The following is an 18946-nucleotide window of genomic DNA, read 5'->3' on the forward strand; positions in this document are numbered from 1 at the left end:
GATCCCCATGACCCTGAATGTGAGAAGACAAACCCCATGAATGTTTGCCAACTCTTGGGTCATGAGCTACTGGCCATGAGGGTTCTTGGGTAGAACACTGATTATAAAAACATATATTGTATTAAAATATAATACACATTTAATATGTTTATTTTATTTAGTTTTGGTGTGTGTGCAGGTGCATGCTCCCATCATGTGTCCTCCTCTATCTCTCTCAAGCTTGTTTGTTCTGAAAATGGATCTCTCACTAATCCTGGAGATTCTGTTTTCAACTAAGATAGCTGGTCGGCAAACCACACAACTTTTCCTATCTCCACCCTCCTCAGCGCTAGCCTTACAGGTGTGTATGACCATGCTGGGCTTTTTACATGGGTACTGGGGATCAGAATGTGGGCACTCAATGTTTGCAAAGCAGGAAATTTATCCATTAAGTCATCTTCCCAACCCCACACTTAATATTTTTATAGAATGTGCTGGACCATATTTTTTAAGTATCTATCATCTCAAAATCAAAAATTTTGAGAATTAGCAAAGCAGGATGCAAAGAATTGCTAAGCACTAAAGAGTGTCCCAGTTTGTTCAACTAAAATATACTTGGAGTCTAACCTGGGCCTGAGCATGTACCTTCTGTGGATGTTTTAACAGAGTTTATACAGAATACAGGACTGGCCCATGACCTGAGCACAGATCTGTACAGAATGCAATACTCGCCCATGACCTCTAAGACAGAATCTCCCAAATGATCTGTTTGATGCTAGAAACATATAGATTCAAAGTCAGTGATCTAAGGAACTTTCAAACCATACACTGTTTCATTGTTTGCAACAAGGTCCTGTATGCAGCCTAAGCCAGCCTCGAACTTATGATCCTCTTGCCTCAGTCCTCAGAGTGCTGGCATTGCATGTATTATAACCAGCCTAAGAAAATACATTTTTTTTTTTTTTTTGGTTTTTCAGACAGGGTTTCTTTGTGTAGCTTTGCGCCTTTCCTGGAACTCACTTGGTAGACCAGGCTGGCCTCGAACTCACAGAGATCCGCCTGCCTCTGCCTCCCGAGTGCTGGGATTAAAGCGTGCGCCACCACCGCCCGGCAAAAATACATTTTTAATAATTACCCGTTTTCATGTTCCTAGTAATCTAAAGCATGTCCGAGTAGCTTCAGAGATCACCTTACATCCAAGCACCTCAGCCAGCACCAACAACTAACACCATCCAAAGGACATGGGATAAGAACAGCTGTGAAGTTCTGAAGTATGGAAACTCATTGAACACCCAGAATAATCCTGCAAAATACAGACTGTGGTCATCAAACTGCAAATTAGAAACATAAAATCCAAAGCTAGCTCAGGACACCCTGAAGTATTGACCCTGTCCGTCGGGCTCTGTAGTCCACACTCTTGAATAAGGAGCTGGGGTCACTCGGAAAGAGAAAACATGGGAAGAAGTGACGTCATGTGACATCCTGGTGTCAGCAGCCAGCATGACTAGGTACTGACAGTGAATTTGCATGTGAGCATCAAGGGATGTACTTTACAGAGCTGATGTAAAAAGAGACTTCAGCCATCTCCTACTTTCACTTCTATAAACTGATATAGTTTAATGCCAACTTGTATATATTCATGTTATAGACTAACAAATCTGTCGTACACTACCTGAAATGCAGCCAAGTGTACCTAGGGTTCAGGGTGAGTGACATCACCGCTCATGCTGGAGCTCTGGCAGAGCTGGCAAATGGCAAAGCATCTTGTCTAGAGAATCACACCAGCCACTGTCCTCACCATTGCCATCGTCAGCAAGTAAGTATCTCGAAAAGCACATTACCCGTAAAGAGGAAGTCAGAGACATCAAGAATTAATGAAAAGTCTGATAAGATGATTTACTGATTTGGAAAGTATGTGTTGGATCTCTCACCATCAGGATCCAAGCAGAGAAGGGGAAACTGCTCTGGCCTTTTCACGGTGAAAGTGGCCTGGCTTGGGGAGAAAGGAGCCATTAGTTTGCAGTGGCTTCTGTTTCAACATTTGATAAATCAGATGGCTTAAGTCAATACAAATATTCCTTGGAAGTTCTGGATGCTTTGAAGACAGAAGCAAACCATCCAAGGACATAGGTTCTTCCCAGATCCTCCACAGCAGTCTCTCCCTGCTGCGTGAGACTTCTGGTGGTGGCTGCCAGTCACCAGCATGCCTGTGACTGTGTCGCTCTGACCTCTGCCCTGATGTCACGGAGTTCATCCCTGGATGTCGGTCTGTCCCCATGCTTTGTCTATGCAGTCCAATCACATCAGACCCAGACATGTTGCTCCTTGACATCTGAAAGGGCCCAATTTCCATGTAAGTTTCATTCACAGATATCAGGGATAGGACTTCACTGTGCCTTGTCAGGGAGCATCATTGAACTGAAGCAATAGTTCACAATGTAGGGACCCATATTGGCTCAGAACACCCCAACACCAAGTTCTCAGCACAAAGGAGATTTATTTGCCCCAGAGAGCCTAAGGGTGGGGATAAGAGACAAAGACAGGAGATAGAGGATGAGGGAGAAGAAAAAACAAGGGGAAGGGGGAAGGGGTATGTGTCCTGGGGGGGGCAAAGAACTGCCCCTAGATATAGAGACAGATGTAGCCCATAGGAAAATGGGAAAGGGAGAAACCCTGTGCTAGGATGAGTTGGTTAATTTTGATTGGGCATGTTAATTAAGTGAACTAAAGGGGGCTTTTGATTACTGAACTTCAATACTTTGATAGCTGGCCCTTGGTAGTCAGCCTCAGGAGGAGGAAGTGGCCAAATAAGGAAATCCAGTAGGTTTGAGCAAGGCAGAGGGAATCAGGGAGAAGGGAAAGGCCTGCCACAGCTATGTTTGCCATGCAGAGTCCCTTCACATAAAGATGTTGAAAGAACTGAGGAACCCAGATAAGGGAAGTTGCTGCTACCAATCTAGAAAGAGATGTTGATGGCCTTAACTTATGATCCATCTCTGGTTAACACCAGAGGTTCACATCATCCTAAAGTTGGATGCTACAAGTCTACCACTTCCGTGGGGACTATAGATGAGTTGTTTCTTCTACTCAGCTGGTTTATGCTTGTCCAGAGTTTGAACCAAGCAGGGCATTCTGGGAAACATGGCTTCTGGGAGCCTAGTCCTTGCAATAACTTAGAGGATTTGAACAGGTGTCAGTTAGCAACAGACCCACACTTAACTAACTACACCAGCTGACTTTCATTTGCCAGGAACCAGGCAGAAACATCAATTTACAAATAGTATGTGTAATGGTAATATATATGTAAATCAAAAAAAAAAAATCCCCAGATCTCTGCAGTAAAATTGTGGGGAGAATATTAAGAGTTCAGTAGAACTGAAAGAAATACTACTGAATGTAAAGATAAGCACTATCATCCATGTTCACAGAAACAGTGATATCAACAGAATAAAAACAGGACACTGCTCAAATGTCTAACATATTTAATCAGTAGATTGTGGTGTATTTCTAAAACAAAGCCTTACACAAAGGTGGAACAAAAGAACTAAAGGTATGCCCAAGAAAATGCTGCCTTTTGAGTCCTCATAGTGGATGAAAAAAAAAAAAAAAAAAGCTAAGCGAAATCCGGGCAGTGTATGCCTTTAATTCCAGCACTTGGGAGGCAGAGGCAGGCGGATCTCTGTGAGTTCGAGGCCAGCCTGGTCTCCAAAGCAAGTTCCAGGGAAGGCACAAAGCTACACAGAGAAACCCTGTCTCAAAAAACCCAAAAAAAAAAAAAAAAGGAATAGTTTATGCAATACAAGCTTATAAATGTTCTGAAATAATTTATTGTAAGATATTACATAAGAATATGTAAGACAAGGAATGACTGACACAAAATCTAGTCTAGTCTGCATTCACAAAAGAAACCATGGGTAGAGTGAGTGTGTGAAGTCTCTCATGCACTGGTTCTCTTCTATTGTTCGGCTTGGCTGGTATGATCAGAAGCTACTATTTATTAATGTACCCTATTAATATGAATATATATGTTATGATACCCTTTAAAAGACATTAACTATTCACCAGTGTATATTGCTATTAATGGGGAAAAATGCATGAGCGTGTGAAGAAAGTCAAAGGTATAAAAATGTCCTTCAAGTGACAACAGGTCAGAGTACATGCCCCACTTTAGAGACTATTTGTCTAGGAGCTTGCACTGTAGTCATAGAATAAGACACAGTGTAAAAATAACTAGATCCATATAATCAGGGCAAATATCAGGGTTTTTGCTGAAGCAGTATAAAAATGACGGTGGAAATAAGATAGATGAAGTAATTTATCTGTTCACATTCATCCCTCTTAGCAGTAATTAAGTGCATGCTTGCTCATAGAAGCTGGGCCTTCTCTCTCACATTCAGTAACGCCAAGCAGAGCTTGGAATCTGAATGTTCTTATTAAATGTAAAAATAGCAATAAAACTAGATTTTAGTGATTACTTAATTAAACATATTCAAATTAACAACAAGCATATTTGCTTGCACATTGATTCTTTTGTTTATCTTCTTAGTGTTTATTGGCCATTGACTCTACTCCCATCATCTTATTAGGGATGGGTTATATACAGAAGAAATGCCTTCACGTGCAAATGTCTACATCAAGTGAAGAAGCTAGATGGATGTTGATACCCAGTGATCCCATGGGGCATGGGTTATATATGAGGAAACACCCTGGGAAAGGCTACAGCCAAACCAGAATGGTCTCTGGATCGGGGAAAGAAACTGAACACTCCAGAGAAAGGGGTCTCAACAGTGGAGAAAGAGGAAGACCTGTCCTGGAGTCAAGCTGCAAGTGGCAATGCCACATTTTAAAAAAATAAATACTGAACAGGATGTGACTGAGCCAATGAAAAATGGGTGAGTGAACCTGAGAAAAATGGCCCTGGAAAGGCTATGTATAACTAAACACATAAATTGTCATGTTTTTCTGTTGTTGAACTTGGTGAGGTTGTATCACATCCAAGTGACAGGAGGTAAAGGGCAGAGAAAAGATGTCAGTACACAAGAGTACTGAGAGCTGTAATGGTAGGCATGGCAACAGAAGGAACAAAAACACAAGAGGCATTATCCCAAGAGAAAGTTTTATTGTCAACTCAACACAACCTAGAAACAACCAGGAAGAGGAAACCTCAGTTGTGAAATTGCCTTGATCATGTGAGCCTATGACCATGTCTGTGAGAGATTGTCTTGACTGAGGATTGAAAAGAGAGCGCCCTCCACTGTGGGTGCCACCATCTGTAGGCAGGTGGTCCTGAGCTATGTAAGGAAGCCTGCTGAACAAGAGCCTGTGGGTGACCCAGCAAACACTGTTTCTCCATGGTTTCTCTTTCAGGTTCCTCTTTGAGCTCCTGCCCTAACTTCTCTCAGTGATGGACTGTGACCTGGAAGTGTAAGCCAAATAAGCCCTTTTCTATCCAAGTTTCTTTGGATCGTGGTACTTACCACCACAACAAAAGGCAGAGCAGTCGTGTTCGGATTTCATGGGAAATGAGTGTCAAGAGGTCACCTGACAGAAAGAGAAAGAGAAAGAAACGGACACACTAAATCATCTGTACTGGTGTAGTAAGGGATCCATCACACCTGGATGACCTAAACATGTACAAGCTACCAGACAATGCTGCTTCTCAAGGTGCAGGCTGGTCTACCCAGATATGCATACACCAAGAGAAGTCCAAGACAGAGGAAGTTCATCATGAACTTCTCCCCAGAAGAATACTATCCATACCATGGATAGATAGTATAAAGGGAGCAGGGCTGGATAGAGAAAGAAGTTCAAATTCTACAGTAAGCATCAGAGGTAAGGTAACCTCATGTGGTCCTCATTGCTCAAGGGTTAGGCATAGAGCTCAGAGTCCTGTCATATCATTCACTGGGTGAGAGTTGCTCTGTGTATATTTGCACATGTCCATTCAGAGATAGAAGTCTAATACTGCCTCTGTAGAGAATGCATGGAAGCATTTCCTCCCAGTATAATGAATAGGATACTTCTTTCAGACACTGAAGACAAAGTAAGGAAATGAAAATTCCTATGTGATGAGATAATTATCAACACCTCCTTCAAGGCATGTGCTATAAGCAATAGTAAAACAATCGCATCGAACTATCAATTTCAAGGTTCAAAAGATGATCAAGCTTGAGAAGAAATAAATGAAAAATTAGATATCTAAGGAGTATAACTTCCCAAATAAGAGACTTCACCTCTCTGAGGAAGGCAAAGAACCATATGCCAAGAAGGGAACATCATTAAAATGCTTTAGAACACCAGGAGAAAAACAAAGATCCTAAAGTCTTCCAGATTAAAAGCTGGGACATATAGAGAGGATTTAGAACCCAAGCAGCCTCAGGCTTCTCCAACACCAACCCTGGAAACCAGGCCTTGCTTCAAAAAACATGAGAAGATATGATTAGAGATCTATGTTTTCATGTCCATCTAGAATATTCAACATTAAATTTAAAATGTTGGTGTTAATAATCAACTTGACAGACTCTAGAATCAATCATGTAGGATATAAACTTTCATTGAGACCTTAAGAGAGCATCTACATTTACATTAGTGATGATATCTGTGGAGATTGTCTTGATCATGTTAGGAGACATGGGAAGAGCCTTCTTTATTAAGGAAGGACCATTCTCTGGGTGAATATTCTGTATTATATAAAATGAAGAAAGTCACATGGGTAGCAGTATTTATCTCCCTCCACTCCCTGATGTGTATGTGATGTAAGCCACTGCTTCAAGCTCTTACCACATTGACTTTCACAACAGGATGGACTGTAGCCTTCAACTGCAGCTCAGAATAAGCCCTTCCTCCCTTAACTCACTCGTGTCCATCTATTTTCATCACAGCAACATGAAAAGAAGTTGAGACAAATGGAGACTTTTTTCAGATCCACATTTGCTTGAGTATTTTCATGCATTAATACGTATTCCACCAAAATGAGAGAATAAACCAAGAAAGCCATGAGGAATAGGAAATGTAGATATGGCCTAGATAATGTAGATATGGTGATGTTGGGAAGCCTGGAATGAACCTGACAGAGGTTTATGATCTGGGGCAGGTCTGAGCTGTGTAGAGCTGCTGGGTCCCAATGAGACAAATGGTTCCTTTGATACATTTATACAAAGAGGGAAATTGTGTTCCTGGAATTGAATGTGTAGGTAAATTAAATAATGGCTGCCAAAAAAAATCTAAGCAAAAGATTCAACTCAATAGATGAGAGAATCATGCCTAATAAGAAGTGGGAAACACTGTGAAGGCCTTCAGTGGTGTTCCCATATGAGATATCATGTTAAGAAAATGGTATAGGTGAGTAAAACCACCACTCAGTGTAGACGTTGGCTGCTATTGTTGCAACCCTGCATGTCTTCCAAAGGGCTCAGCCACCAGGGTGACCCCACTGGGAGATAAGGTCAAGCAGATGGTCCTTAGGGCACTTGGAGATGTGTCTATGAGGGGGACTGGGAGACCACAGGCTCTGTCTTCATTTTTTTTTTTTGTTTTCCTGGCCATGAGGGAGTGTTTTTGATCCCCCTACTCACTGCCACAGTGACATACTGCCTAACTATGGAGCCAAACATCAGGAACCAGCCTCCAGTGGACTAGAACTTTCAGAACTGTAAATGATAGTAAAACCTTTTATATGCTTGCTATCTTGGGCATTTGTGTCATAGCAATGGAAAGCTGACTAACTGCCAATAAATACAAGTAGAACCCTGAAAAGCAAGAGCAACCCTAGAATGGCCAAAGATTTTTCCATTTACTGCAAACCTGTGTAGGGGTGTGTGTGTGTGTGTGTGTGTGTGTGTGTGTGTGTGTGTGTGGGTGTGTGTGAAAGAGATATAGTTATGAGCTCAGAGAGTTGAGGCTGTGAATATTATTTTTAAAAACTGGGATGATTTAAAAAATGCAGAAGATATCAAGGATACTCTCCAAATAAAATTATACCCACAGCTTAATCACTAAAACTTGTAACTATTACCCCATATGGCATGGAATCAGGATTAGTTTAGTATCTAGAGGCATTTATCCTGTGCTGTCTGGGTGGACTCCAAACACATTACACGTGTCCAATAAGGAGCAGGCAAAGGAGTGTTCAGAGCGATACACAGATGGCCATGGAAGACCCAGGAGGTCCACACCATCAGAGTTAAGACATGAAGACTGCTGGCGATGCTAGAAGAGGCAGAAAGTGGGTTCTTCTCTAGTTTGAGAGCCAGTGAAGGCTGACCTGCACCTCAACTTTAACCTCTGCTCTCCCCAAATCAGTGATAAATGTACCTTGTGTTCAGCCACCTGTTTAGAAAATGCCCTGCACTATATTTTAATACAAAAGGGAAAATTTTAAATTGCTTCCTCTTAAGGAAGAAGCCAAGAGATGTCACAATATGCATGGGCCAAGGCTGCACTAAGGCTGTCGGGGCACTGTGCATGCAGCTCAGTTGGTAGCTTGGTCACCTAGCATTGCGAAGCCCTCCTTAGTGCCACACAAAACCAGGTGTGGTGGCAAATGCTTAAAATTCCAGCACCCAGGAGGTGAAGTTCAAGGTCATTGTTAGCTACATGCCAAGTTTGAAGTCATAGGAAGACAAAAGTGCACTATGAAATTATTTATGACTTGTTAGGGATAGATACGATGGGGCACTGTGCAGAAGTGGGATGAGCTTAGAAATTTAACTGAGCAATTTTAAGTGACCATTGGTATCTTTAAAATCAGTTACAAAGAGTCTATAGAGTAGGATCAAAACTGTGTGTGTGTGGGGGGGGAGACTTTGAATGTCACTCAGAATCAAATCATTACAGACTATGACTGTAAAATTCAGTCCTCAGTGGAATAAAATGTGAACCCAGCAGGCACAGCACGGGTGAGCAAAAAACTGGGACCAGAACACCATCGTCTCCTTCACTCATCAGCTCAGATCCATATCTGTGACTTATCTCAGCTCTGGAACACTCTTTCATCTCTTCTGTGCATTTAGGAGACGGGGTTTCCCAAGGGGGCATATAAATTATTAAATCAAATGATGCCTGTAACATGCTTGGCATACTGCCCACCACATGGTGAGTCCTTACACTAAGAGCGACTGGTTTTTCTCATTGTCGTTATCACGTTTGTTAGTAGCTTCGTCTGAAAAAAAGAATTCAGACAAATTCACACCAGCTGGCGTGGGGAGATGGCGCCACAGAAAGGAGTGCTTGCCCTACATGAAGACCTACGCTCACACCCCAGCACCCATGGTAAAGCTGAACATGCCGACAACCCAGCACTATATGCAGTGGAGACAGGAAGATCTGTGGGGCTTGCTGGCTGCCAGCTTAGCTCCAGTTCATTTGTCTCCTTTAGAGAGTAAAGGAGAAAAAAATCCTTTGACCTATACACACATGCATGAGTATGCACACGTGTGCACCTACAACACACACACATATACAGCTTACACACATATACACACAAAAAGGCATATAAGCTGTGAAGACTTCAGACCAAATGCACTGTGCGTTATGGATGATGAGATGTCGATCAGTGAATGGGTGGAATATCCCATTGTAGGTAAGGGATGTGTGTGTTGGGGGAGGGGTTAAAATGCCATTGCTAATCCACAAACTATCTTTAGCAGCAATCTCAGAGGACATCTCTCCCTGAGCATAACAGTATTAATTGACAGTTTGACAGGATCTGGAATCACCTGAAAAACAATCCTTCAGGCCCACTCCTGAGGGATCATAGCCTCTGGTCTTGCCTATGAGAGATTTTGTTGATTAGGTTAAAGTGGGAAGAACCTCCCTAAAAATGGGCATCCATCCGTTACCTGGGGAGAGAACAAGCTAAGTGGAGGCTTCATGCTCTCTACTCTCACCTGCAGACAGAGTGACCAGCTACTTCAAGCTCCTTGTGCCTTGACTTCCCAACCAGACTATTGAATGATGAACCAGAATAGACCTTTCTCCACTACAGTTCCTATGGTCGGGGTATTTCACGACAGTGATGGGAAAATGAAGCTAAGATGTGGAGGAAGACACAGATAAAACGGGCCTCTTCTGTTGTGACTGGATGCCACTAACTTTGAGCAAGTCTCTCACAACAGGGGACCAAGAGAACCCTGGCATTAGCTCAGCAGCCTTGAGAGGAGGTGTGATTCTCACTTTCTTAACAGGACTTTCTTAACCTGTGGTCATGTCTCAGACAGAAGTGTCTTTGCCAGGCAGTAGGACAGAGATGCTGAAATGTTTACAGAAGGAAAAAAAAAAAAAAAAAAACAACTGGTTTCTCTTAGGCAGCTCAAAGTGTTGGATACACACTTGGGTAGAAGCTACATTAAACACATAATTCACGTCATTGTTGCTTTCTAAAAGCCTGACAATGTCTAGGCTGAAAAAAAAAAAAAAAAAAAAGCAGGCTTTGAGAAAGTGTGACAAGGTGCTTGCATACCTAAGGGTAGCAGCAGAAGACATGGATTACATACGTACATGCATATTTACCTATAGGCAAAAGCAGCAGAGAGAGTTGGGGCCTGGGCTATCCAAAGAGGAGAATGAAAGACCTTCCTACAGTTTTCCACATTCCTAGGCAGACACAGAAAACAGGGTTCCCTGAAATGGAGCGTATTTGCTGGATGACAACCAGAATCTTTCACATAACATTGGTATCCATCTTAAGGAAAGAAAGTTGATTCACTATTAGAATTCAGGGCTTGGAATATACAGACTTCCAGAACAGCCAGATCTAAGGACTCAAAATGCCCAGTGTAGAGAAGGATGACTCATTCCTCTCCATCCTTGTGTAAAAGGACAGCTGTGTGCTCCCTGGGGCTGCAGCAAAGGCTGCAGGAGTGTGATGCACCACTGAGAGCAAGTGCCATCAGCATCCGACTTAACTGAGCAAGGTCATCGTGTACGAACTCTATGTAGGGAACTGGGTGGATCTGCACACTACAGCTGGTGGAGTGCTTGTCTAGCATCCAAGAGTCCCTGAATCCCATCCACAGTACCACACAAACAGGTTAAGTTTTAGGTCATCATTGGCTATCGAGAGTGGTCCAGGCCAGCTGGGGTTTCATTTGACCTTGGAGGTTGGGGGAAGGACATTGTCACACACAGTGTCTAGACGCACACCCCTCAGGTTTTGACCTGGTAATGACTTTTTCTAGTCTTATAGGACCACGTGTTGTAAGGGACAACTTTTTAGGTCCTTGGGCTAAGGGTTTTACAGGTGTCAATCAAGACCCATCTGTCCTACTATGAATCTGTTGGAGGGAACTGTTAACTTGGCCCAAACCAGGAGAATAGTGATGGAGTCAAGAGGCCTCAAGCTAGACTTTATTCAGTATCTGCTGATGCGTGTGTGCACACATGTGCATGTGCACACACGCACAGCCTCCCCCATACACAAATAGTAATAATGAATCCAGAGCAAATAATAGCCCGTTGAACATCAAAGGCATGCCCATCAAATCCAGTGTCCATAGGACACTCAGGGTGACGGTGCTCAGGGGTACAGCCAGTGCACAGATGAAGCAGGAGGAACCCAACCCCACAAAGGATAGGGATGCTATTTAACTTCAGGTCCCTGGGCACCAACATTCCCTGCAAAGCCACAAAGCAGCCAGCTGATCCAAAATGGGTTTCCTGGGATGGACCCTTGCCATTTTCTGCTGTTGAGTGGGCCCCATACCAGACAGAGCCCTGAGGTTGGCCCAGTATCCTCCCTGCAGTTTTATATCATCTAGAAAGGCTTATGCCTAGCCTGCTCTCCTAGAGAACTCTGTGGGCTTGTGAGACAGGTTTCCATGCTCTGTGAGAGGCCATGTGGCCCCCAGGCAAGCCAAGTGAGCTTTGGGTGGCTCTCAGGAGGTTTACTTTCTATGACAGGGCTGTTAAAAATCATCCTAACATCCAGATCTGAATATGGGTCACAGACCAACATCTGGGAAGAGGGGATACTTCTTAGAAGACTTGTCTCACATCCCAGACACCAGCAATGAGAAGCAGGAGGCGAAAACCTATCTAGCAAAAACCCTGATCTCTTCTACGGCTCTTGAAAATGAAGCCTTTCCAACTTTGCACGGTACCAAAGAAAGACACGTCTTGTTAATTTTCTATCTCAAGAGCTAAGATTCCACACTACCACTGGGCGAAGCATGGGGTAGGGTAGAAAAATAGGGACCTATAATTGGGCCCACAGGAATGCTCACTCATACTGGGAAATGGAGACTTCTAACTCTGGAGACTGCCTCGGTGAAAAGTGAGAACGTGGTGGTCATTTGGATCTATGATCACTGATGGCATATTTTGCATTAAAGCAAATGCAAGACTATTGTGTAATACACATTCTGTTGTGGTGGTATTGTGTTCACCAAAATATTGTGTACTCTAATAAATTTATCTGGGGTCAGAGAACAGACAGCCACTAGATACAAAGGCTAGAAAATGGTGGCACTCACACCTTTAATCCTCTGGATCTCTGTGAGTTCAAGGCCACATTGGAAATAGCCAAGCATGGTGACACACGCCTTTAATCCCAGAAAGCCAGCCTTTAATCCCAGGGAGTGGTGGTAGAAAGCAAAAAGATATATAAGGCATGAGGACCAGAAACTAGCAGCATTTGGCTGGTTAAGCATTCAGGCTTCTAGCAGCAGTTCAGCTGAGAGCTATTGGGATGAAGACATAGAAGTTTCCAGTCTGAGGAAACAGGACCAGCTGAGGAACTGGCAAGGTGAGATAGCTGTGGCTTGTTCTGTCTCTCTGATCTACCAGCATGGACCCCAATAACTCGGCTCGGGTCTGATTTTATTAATAAGAACTTTTAAGATTCCTGCTACATTCTGTATTTTTTTTTTTAACTGAAAACTTGTAAGATGTTGAGGCTGCCACATTGCAGCAGCTCTATTCCCACCGCATACCCTACAACACTCCCATGAGCTACCACCAATGCTCCCTCCTCCCCAGGAATTACGGAGCTGACCAAACAACTTCACAAGGAGGTGGCGATGAAGGACATCTCATCTGAGGCTTGCTGACAGAAGGGTCCCTGATCTTCAGCACTGAGCTGAGTCACGTCACATCAGAATGTTCTGGAAATTCTGAGTCTGTTACTTAAACATCAAAAAGCCTCATTGTACAAATACACAAAGAATGTGCGCACATTTCAACATAAGCACACAGGAGTCTTCCCAAGTATTAGAACTGGTTCTTGTTTCTTTTAGCAGCTGTGTGCCACAGAGAAAGCAGCAGAAAGTCTGGATTTCAAGCCCTTCTTCCTCAAGAGACCCGTTTGACAGCATCATTTAGTTAAAGGGATATTAGAGGCTTCCAAATACAAAAGGGCACAAGAGATCATAGACCTGCAAGTTCACCTGCAACGGTTTTTCTATGGAAATGGAAGGAGATAGGGACGTCCTCCACTCCTGTGTCAATTGAGGAGAGAGAGCCACATGATCAGAGACTGCACCAGAGGGGAGCCTTGGATTCTCCCCACGCTCACCACCTCTGGCTATGTGGGTTGGAAAGTCACTTTGAAAAACAAGATTGGTATTAGTCTGCCATGTGTAACCATGCCCAGGACCTACACAAAAGGTGTCAGAAGTCACTACACACAGGTCCCGAGAGTCCTGCCCTCTCTCACAGTCTTCGCGCGTGTGTAGCATACGTCATCAACAAAACACCACAGCTGGGTTACATTTTCTTATTCTGTTTCACAGAACATCAATAGCACTGGGGTTCCTGGTTGGAGAACCTCTGCTGCCCTTGTAGCTGTCACCCAAGGTCAATGTAAGAACATTCACATCTTAGAGAAGTGGGGGGGCAGGGGGGACTCAGACTCAAACAGACACAGAGATGAAACGACACTACATAGAGCTAACAACCAGCGTCAAACCCAAGCCTGCCTATTGATGAGTACCCCCTCTCCTTGCCTTTGGTGCTGTATAAGCTCATGTTGACAGCACTGGGATCTTGTGCTGATCAGGAGCCTTGAGTGACAGTTATATAGGTTTTGATAAATAAAACATGAGATAATAAAAGTGTTATTACTTTTAAGATGCAGTTGAGTAGGTAAAAGAATTCCAAATGGGAAACAAGAGCACTTCTTCCTGGGAGAGGCTCCAGAGCCTACTCATTATAGCGACGCTGGCTTCATGCAAGCCCACCGAACCATCAGGCAACAAAAATCAGGAACCAGTATCAACAAACGCTGGCTTAGACATCGGTGGCTGAAGCCACACATTGTGGATGGCCAGGGGCCCGATGCCCTGGAATGTCTCGCCCCCTTGACTGCTCTGCTGCCTCTGTCGACGTGTAGGATTATTCGATTTTCTATCAGAAAGTCTGTCGAGTCCAAAATACTGGTGCTGTGCTGTTTTCCAACTCAGCTGCTCCCCTGGGCATAATCCTCCAACGACTAAATACAGAAGATAGTTTGAGATGTGAAATGTACCTAGAATTATTTCAAAACAAACCCATGACTAGCTGGTGTCACTGACATAGTCCTCTGGTCTCTAATCAAAGATCAAAACAAGTTAGCCTTGTAATTTTGTTGTCTGTCAGACATAACAGATTTCATAGTTCCTGCCATCCCAGGGAGCCAACCAATCACACTGTGCTTCAGTCTGGATTTTCTCTGGGTTACTGCTGGTCAGGGCAGGTCTTTCAGCTCAGGAGGCAAGAACACAAGTTCTAGACAAGGATGTGTATTCGAATCCTACTGGAGGAAAAAAAATTCCCATCATCCCTGTGTTGTTATAAGTGGGAGTACAAACAGAAATCGAGGAAGAATCCTTAATTCTCCCATAGTTCCAAGCACAAAGACTGAAACAAAACACAGAAAACCCAGTTTTCAGCCAGAGGCACCACACCGCTTGAATCTTAGGTTTTGAAACCTGTATGGTTTGGAGAAATGTTTGTCATTAATTTCATGCCCCAAATAATGTCAACATCCTGGCATTCCACCCTCCTTGGGGCCACCGTAGTAACTGAATCCGCTCAACACAAGGAGAATGTGTTTCCTGCCCACCCTGCCCCAGGACAAAAAGGATGCCTGGTGGTGATGTGGGGCCCAGGAGCCGTGGCACCATGTGGACATGGTAAAGCCCAGCAGCTCAATCCCCATGTGTGGCTAGCTGTAACTTCGGTAATTGTGTGCAGGCATGAGGCATTTGTCTACTACTCTGTGCTTTAGAAAATCCCAACTGTATGCCCTGGAAAGCCAAGAGGAAGGAATGGCTAGAGAATGAGAAGGGGGAAGGCGGCAGGGAGGAACAGAGGAAGGCAGAAAAGGTGGGAAGGGGGGAGGAAAGGAAGGAATGGAGGTAGAGGAGGGGGAAGGGAGGAAGGAGGAAAGGAGGGAGGGCGTTGTCTCCTGTTGCTGTGGAAACACAGCCCTGACATGTGACTAATGGATGAAAGATGTGGCTGCTTGGGAATGTGTGCTGACGGAAGGTGACATTCCTTGTGTGACTTTCTGTGAGACTATAAAATCAATTGAACAAATCCTTTACCCCTCTTATGCGATCGCTGCCTCTGCCTTGTGTTTGCATGGCCCTCATTCTTCGTGTCACATTGCTGGGGTGGGAGTTAGGGAAGCAGGGGGTATTGGAGGTAGCACAGGGAAAGCAAGGCCATCCACACCAATTGTGTAATGTCCCTGAGCCCTAGAGAAAAATCAGTGGTTCAAACCTAACTGAATAAGTTAACCGAGAAACATGGAGACACAGCTCAGGTAAATGGAGTCAAGGGTGAGAGGACATTCTGACAAATGCCTCCCTCATAAAACGGGTCATGAGAAACTATGAATGATTCTGAAGAAACTGGATAAATGGATAAACCCCTAGAGACATGCAGCTTACCAAGACTGAATTAAGAAGGATTAGAATCTGAGCAGGACAAAGGACAAGTAGGGAAACAAACAGAAAAACCTTACAGCAAAGAAAAGGCCAAGACCAGGTGGCTTCAAAACTGACATTATAAAACATTTCAGTGAAGGGCTAACACCGGCCCTTCTGAAATTCTTCCAAGGAGAAGAAAAATGAAACAAACAAAAAAAAGCTTCCAAACCCTGATATGAAAGCCAGAGATACCACAGGTTAATAAAAACTGAAGGCCAGTGTTTCAATGAACACGGGTATAAAGACACCTGGCAAAATATTAGCCAACCAAATTCAGACTCACATTCCGAGGTGATTGAATAGGGTTCCTTCACGGGAAATAAAATTGGTTTTGCGTATCCAAAGAATCGATGTGATCCATCCACTAACAGAATGAAATGCAAAACCCATAAGATCATCTTAAGAGATAAGAAAACCACATGAAAAGTTTGGCATCTACTCATGACAAAAGGGGGGGGGGGTGCAGAATCTCAATAAATGGTTATAGAGGGGAATTTCTACAATGTGATTTCCTTAAGCAGGGTTACTATTGCTGTGATGAAACACCATGACCAAAACAGCTTGGGGAGGAAAGGACTTATTCAGCTTACACCTCCACACCATAGTTCATCTAAGTGAGTCAGGACAGGAACTCAAACAGGGCAGGATCCTGGAGGCAGGAGCTGATGCAGAGGACATGGAGGGGTGCTGCTCACTGGCTTGCTCAACATGGCTTGCTCAGCCTGCTTTCTAACAGAACCCAGCACCACCAGCCTAGGGATGGCACCACCCACAATGGGCTGGGCCCTCTACCATCAATCATTAAGAAAATGCACTGTAGGTTTACCTACAGCCTGATCTTATGGAGACACTTTCAATTGAGGGTCCCTCCTCTCTGATGACTCTACTCTGTAGCACGAACTGTTAGGAGGTCTTATTAATAAAAACAAACCCAGAGCCAGGTATGGGTAAATGCTGAAAGATCAGAGAGACAGAGCAGGACACATCCAACCTCACCTTGCCAACTTCTCAGCCAATCCTGTTTCCATGAATCCTCGGTCTGGAAGCCTCTGAATCCTCAAATGGATCTTAGCTGAACTCCTGCTAAAAGCCTAAAAGCTTAAAAGACTCTAGAGTTCTTGGTTTTCACAGCTTATATACCTTTTTGCTTCCTGCCATCACTTCCTGGGATTAAAGGCACGCGTCACCATGTCTGGCTGTTTCTAGTGTGGCTTTGAACTCAGAGATCTGCATGGATCTCTGCCTCCAGAACGCTAGGATTAAAAGGTGTGTGTGCCACCATTTTCTGGCTCTGTATCTACTGGCTGTTCTGTTCTCTGACCCTAGATAAGTTTATTAAGGTGCACAATATATTGGGATACACAATAGCACTACATTTCCCCTTTTTTGTATAAAATTTTAAAAAGCTTATAATACAAGAAAAACTATATCTAATAAGTATATATAAAATATACAGTCAGGAATTATATTAACAATGTCTAGTCCATTAACATTTGACAGATTCAGACCAAAAAACTTCCATTATATACATTAACAATGTCTAGTCCATTAACATTTGACAAATTCAGATAAAAATTTTCATTACTTATCCTATTTAAAACAAGTAGTTTCTTTTTAAAAGTAGACTCAATAATCTCCCTTTTTCTTATATCTTCCCTTTTTTCAGAGTAGATTCAATGATCTGCCCTTTTCTATCTTTTTTAAACAAGAACCCTGTATCTAATCTCCTTTGTTTAGCTTTTTTTTTTTTTGACCATTAATAATTAACTTGTAACCAACCATCATAAACAATGACACTTATCCATAAGCCATTGAATAACCAAAAACCACCCTCCCCACCTCTTGGGAATGTGGGCATTGTTTTCTTAAAATTACTTCCTGCTTTCTGGGGGTGAAGACATCTTTAGGGAATCCTGAAAAGAAAATTTTTGGGTTAATTGTCAAGTCCTGAGAGAGTTAATTGTATCATTTGTCCAGTCTCTGCACAGGGAAAGTGTAGGACTTATCTCAAGTCCTTGCTGAAATTGCCTGTAAATATGAATCATCTCAGCTAGCCAACTCAAAATTGTCCTGAGCAGTTTGTAGTCCAAAGTCAATCTTTCCATGGTGTTAATCAGCTTAATAGCTTTGCCATAGTCCATGTGGAATCATCGTGGGATCCTTGTCATCTTTTTGAAGATTTCAAGGTCGCTGTTAGGTGTGATCATGGTTCCCTGCAGATTTTTCTGTGTGTGCTTCCTCTGTGGTTTGGAGCAGTCACAGTCTGATAAATTTATGCCTCTTGGAACCACAAACATTCTCCCCTAGAAGAGAATATCTTCACAGCAATTTCTCCCCACCATTTGCCTCGCCAAACTTCTCCAAACTGACCTTTGCCAAAGCCTTTTGAAACAGGATGGTCCTGGCAATTGTTCTCTGAATAAGCAGTGGTAAACCCTTCATCCCAGGTAACAGCATCACCACAGTCACCAACATAAGAAGTAGTAGCCAGCAACTCGGAGCAGCAGTCACTGCCTCCATGGTCCCACTGCCACCATTTGTGGCCCATTCCCTGCTACAGCTTCTTAGCAAGCCTCCCAGGCTGGCCTCAAACTCAGGATCCTCCTGCCTCTGCCTCCTTCAGCAAAACCTACCAGTGTGCGCCACCACAGCCAGTTGAGGGCAGTTCGGGTCTGAGCTGGGGCCCACAAGGCCACAGGCAAGTAGCTTTTTCAAGAATTCGTACCCGACAAGTTGGGCGCCAGATGTAGCACAAATCTTAAAGGGTCTTATTAAATAAAAAACATGGGAGCCAGATATCGGGGTGAACAAATGTTGAAAGATCAGAGGAACAGTACTAGCCACAGCTAACCTCACCTTGCCAGTTCCTTAGCTGATCTCGTTTCCTCAGACTGGAAGCCTCTGTGTCCTCATCCAAATGGATCTCAGCTGAACTGCTGCTCAAAAGCCTAAAAGCTTAACAGAATCTAGTTCCTGGTTTTCATGTCTTACATGCCTTTCTGCTTCCTGCCATCACTTCCTGGGGTTAAAGGTGTGTTTCACCATGCCGGACTGTTTCT

This window comes from Peromyscus leucopus, chromosome 22, assembly GCF_004664715.2.
Source record: "Peromyscus leucopus breed LL Stock chromosome 22, UCI_PerLeu_2.1, whole genome shotgun sequence".
NCBI lineage: Eukaryota > Metazoa > Chordata > Mammalia > Rodentia > Cricetidae > Peromyscus > Peromyscus leucopus.